This window comes from Tupaia chinensis, unplaced genomic scaffold (genome assembly GCF_000334495.1).
Source record: "Tupaia chinensis unplaced genomic scaffold, TupChi_1.0 Scaffold143886_1, whole genome shotgun sequence".
Taxonomy (NCBI): domain Eukaryota; kingdom Metazoa; phylum Chordata; class Mammalia; order Scandentia; family Tupaiidae; genus Tupaia; species Tupaia belangeri.
The window spans coordinates 2,566,740-2,571,964 of record NW_006203737.1 but is presented as its reverse complement, the minus strand read 5'-3'; the positions used below and the strand labels follow the sequence as shown (position 1 = coordinate 2,571,964).

Sequence of the window (5,225 nt, the reverse complement as noted above, 5' to 3'; positions counted from 1 at the left end):
AGGAGTGGAATCCAAGAGCAGAAAATCTTGGACATTTTCAGATTTGTCTCCTGATAAATGGCTGCCTGGACAGCTGCACCATATACAACAACTTCATCATGGTTGATGTGTTTATTCACTTCCTTTCCATTAAAAATGTCTTGTAGTAGCTTCTTAATCTAGAGCCACCTACCAGAAAAATATCATGCATCTGTGACTTATCTAGTTTGGCATCTTGAAGGGCTTTCTTTACAGTGTCCAGGGTGCCGCGGAACAGGTCTGCTTTCAGTTCTTCAAATTGGGCATGGGTAATGAAGGTATAGAAGTCGATTCCTTCATAGATGGAATTGATTGCAATATTGGTCTGGCTGCTGGAGGAGAGGGTACACTTAGCATATTCACAAGCAGGACAAAGGTGTTGGACAGCTCTCTTTTTTCTCACCTTCTTATGTTTGCACTTAAACTCATTGATGAAAAGGTTGACCATGCAATTGTCAAAGTTTTCTCCACCCAAATGTGTATCTTCAGCTGTAGATTTGACTTCAACAATTCCATCCTCAATAGTAAGGATGGAGGGACCCGCAGATGGTGTAATGGTTACATCACTGGAATCCCACATAGTTGACCACGGTTCAAGTCCTGGACATGGTAGCTTAAAACTCATGCTACGTACATGTGCAGATGTGCCCAAAATCTTAAGAGGAGAATGGAGGAAAAGGGATTGCAGTGTGGCTATCCTCCCTGGAAGGTAGTTTCTCACTTTCTGTTTCTCTGTCTCTCACTGTCTGTCTGGCGAGCACATGTACACTGTAGCAAAAATATTTCTTAAAAATAAAATAGTGAGGATGGAAATGTCAAAAGTGCTACCTCCCAAGTCAAAGATCAGCATGTTTCTTTCAGCTCCAACTTTTTTGTCTAAATCATAAGCAATAGCAGCAGCAGTTGGCTCATTGATAATCCCAAGCACATTTAGATCAGCAATGGTTCAACATCTTTGGTAGGCTGACACTGAGCCATTAAAATAACCTGGTACAGTAACCATGGCATTGGAAACAATCTTCCCGAGGTAGGCTACTGCAGTTTCCTTCATCTTTGTCAGAACCATAGATGACACGGCTTCTGGATAGAAACCTTTTGTCTATTCTTTGTATTCTACTTGTACCTTGGGTTTGCCTGCTTCATTCACCATCATGAAGGGCTGGTGTTTCACGTAAGACTGGATGATAGTGTCATCAAATCTACTGTTAATCAGACTCTTGGTATAAAAAACTATGTTGGTAAGGTTCATTGCAACCTGATTTTTTACAACATCACCAATCAGTTGTTTGGTATTGGTAAGGTGACATAGCTTGAAGTGGTTCAGTTCCCCTGATCACTGGAAATTATCTGTACTTTTCTCTGCTGGAAGACATCCATGTAAGAGTAGGTGGTACCAAATCAATGCCAACTGAAGGTCCCTTAAACATAGTTGCTTCCATGGAGTGCTGGCTCACCTCATGAAGCTCATGCACCAATCTGTGCAACTGTCACCATATTCAATGAGTTATAGTACCTTTTTTAAAAGAATTATTTTATTTAACTTTATTTATTATCATCGTTATTATTATTTTCCAATTTGATCAGAGAGAGAGAGAGAGAGAGAGAGAAAGTGAGAAAGCAAGCCACCAGGTCTGAGACTTGAACCGTGGTCAGCCATGTGGGAGTCCAGCGCCTTTAACTACCATGCCACTTGCCAGCCCCGTGCTATAGTACCTTTTATAAAAATGTTTTAAATTAAAAGTTCACTGTCTTTCTATAACTTATTTGAAAGATACATGTTTCCTATGGAAGAACCAGCCTTGATGCCTGAGCTCCTGGAACTCTGTTTTAGGCTCTGGAGCTTCTCTAGTATTTTCAATATTTAATTATCTAAGTCATTTATTTATTTATTTTTAAATTTTATTTTCTTTTTCCATGATGGAGAGCATGAGAGAGAGAGACACCCACAGAGAGGAACAGAGAGAAGCAATCTTAACAGGTTCAGGCCATACCATGATCCCTTTCTTCCAAACTTCCAGTTCATCAGGATCTTGGCCATGTGCGTGCTCACTGGCTTTTTCGGGTCAACCAGGCTAGAGATCCAAAGCTGCAGTTGGGCATGTTGTTTGCAGCACTACAATTCAGTACACTGTGGAGTTGTGCCATTTAGGGTGGGCCTCAGTTTCCTTTATTAACTGCAGGCCCTTTGTATGCAGTAAAAAGAATGCTAATATTTCTGACACCTAAGGCAAGAAAACACAAGCATCTATTAAACACCCTAGACTTTATCTAAAGAACATAGACTATCATTTCTCCATTAATGGTTAGTTTTATCTATCAACTTATGTAGGCAGTGATTCCCGCCTATTTACTCAAACATTAATCTAGATGTTTCTGGGATGGTATTTTTAAGATGGCATTAATATTTAAAACAGTAGACTTTGAGTAAAGCACATTACCCTCTATAATCAGTTAAATGTCTTGATAGAAAAAAACTGATCTCTCCCAAAGAATAAGGAATTCTGCCAACAGACTGCTTTCAGACTCAAACTGCAGCTCTTCTCTGGGTGTCCCATCTGCTGGCCCATCTTACAGATTCTGGACTTGCCAACTTATATAACCACAAGAGCAATTCCCTAAAATATATTCTTAGTTCTGTTTCTCTGGGGAATTCTAATGTACTCCATAATCATCAATGGAAATTAAACCTACTGAAGCAATCTGAGTTATTAGAAGGGAGAAACCACATACTTCTTTTCCCATTTTGATGAAAAAGAAATAGAAGAAATAGATGAAAAGGAAACAAATACTTTAAAAATTTTGCCATGTGCCACCTTGTTTTTATTTATTTATTTTTTAAAAATATTTAATAAAGATTTTGACATGTCATGTATTTATTGAAGAATAATTAAAGGGGCATATAAATAGTATAGTCATTAAAATTTTATATTTTGGATCATATAATTTTTCTTCCAGATCTGTACATATTCTTGTGATGCTGTCAAAAGAAGATATTAAGTTCAGTTTAACTCATCAGTAGATCTTCGAGCAAAAGCTCTGCAGGATACAGATGAAAATTGAGTAGCAGCTTTGCTTAGTTCTCTGGTTATTCTTTTTTCCAACCTCTGTTGCATCCTTGAACAAGTAATTCTTTATGCTGTTATTTGATGGCCATGAGACTGAGGTAGGCATCATCACTGAGGTTTCCCTTAAAATAAGATTTCTGCTGTGCACCAAACTATTATTAAGATTTCCAACATGCAGTGACTCTAAGACTGGTCTGGTAGTAAGACTGTTGTGTAAAGATCTATTCTGTTGTTTCTCCCCAAGAAGTTTGGCACTGACTTCTGCTAACTTCTCATTAGTTTTGTTCAGTTTATCTAATAATGAGTTTCTAATTTGTGATTCTTCTAGTTACAGTTGCTTATATTTTTTAAATTATGTTTTATTAGAATCTTCTTGAGAACTTATTTTGAATAATTCAGGTTCCCGATCTTTAATTCTGAGTTCCATCTGACTTCTTATTGAAGCATATTTACTCTTTCTTAACTGTTTTAAGTTTTCTTGACCTGCTGCTTCTGCATGTAAAAATAGACTGAAGCAAACCAGGCTATGAAGGAGAGATATTGTATGTCTCCATTTAACATATACCAACAGTCTGCACTCTGTGATGGAAACTGAAAGATTAGAGGATATAGAAACATGGAAAATGGTTATAGATATTGGATACAGTGTGGGTAGAGGTTGAGATAAGGAGGAGAGTCTGAAGAAAGACATTAAGGAGAAAAATAGAGAAGCAAGATATTGATGGGACACAGAAATGGGTTATTATCTGTTGATAACATGTATAGAATCCTCAACTGCTCTGTGTGAAGTGTATTCAGGTTGGAAAATTCACTTTGCAACTTTAGCAATGCATAGTGATTGAATGTATAAAATAAATTATATTAAATATTAAAAATAGACTGACTTATTTTAATTTTTCTATTATAACCTGTCTTGCTCTTTCTTCAATTGCCCATGTATACTGTTCTATTTGAACATGTTCTACCAAATTTATTTACATATGACTTTTGAGGTTTTCTACTTTTTCCAAATTCAGTTCCTTCTTCTTTAGTTTTACACATTCCTTCCGTATTGTTTTGAAATATGATGAATCCTGCTAAAATTCTGCTGTAAGATCATCAATCTTATGTTTTAGCATATTAAATTGAATATGTATTTCAAACTGACTGGCTTTTAATTATTTTAAATTTATTTTTATTTTTTACATTCAATAATTGTGTATTATTACAATATATCTAATGAATTTTCTCCCTCTGAATACATTGCATATTGGTTCAGTCAAAGATATTACCATACACATTATAATCAACACATAATTTTCCATCTTTGTGTTCCTTAAATGTTTTGCTTCCTTAAATCTTTTTCCCCTTGACTGGCTTTTAAATCTTCTTGGAAAGTAATTTCTCCATTTTCATATGCATTTGACTTCTTTTTTGTCATTTCCAAGAGCTTCTTAAATCATTCTTATTTCTTGATAAAATTATATTCCAGAGAATGTTTTAACTCTTTAACTGTTCCTTTTCATTCCCAGATGTTTTGTTTTCTTCTCCTTCTGCTCCTCTAATCTCACTTCATTTTCAATTGCCACCACTTCAATTATTTTTTGAGACATTTTTGCTATAGGGCACATATGCTTGCCAGAAAGACAGAGAGAGACAGAGAGACAAAGTGAGAAATAATCCTCCAGTGGGGGGTGGCCATGCTGCAATCCCTTCTCCTCTATTCTCCTTTCGGGATCTTGGGCATGCATGCACACACACCTAGTGAGTTTAAGCCAACAAGTCCAGGACTCAAGACACAATCAACTACATGGGAGTCCAGCGACATAACAATTACACCAACCACTGGTCCCAGCCACCTCAGTTTTAAAAACATCGATCTTATGAGGTAAATATAGCATCTTACTTTACTTATGTAGAATCTGAAGCTTGTGGATTGAAATGATTTTTCTCAGTGTCACCTAACTATTCAATAGTAAGTACTTGAGTCAAATTTCAAGTTCTATTTTGTCTAGAATCAAAGCCCATGTGGTTTTTCCTATAGGGCGCGTGCGCTCGCCAGACAGAGACAGAGAGATAGAAAGTGAGAAATCATCCCCCAGGGGGCATGGCCATACTGCAATCCCTTCTCCTCCGTTCTCCTCTCAGGATCTTGGGCACGCA

General features: G+C 36.8%; 1 pseudogene; it reads right to left on the bottom strand.

Moving 5' to 3' along the window:
• The window catches only part of LOC102478573 (heat shock cognate 71 kDa protein-like), a 2,465-nt pseudogene extending 1,020 nt beyond the window's left edge, over positions 1-1,445 (bottom strand).
• Positions 1,446-5,225: the final 3,780 nt, after the last annotated feature.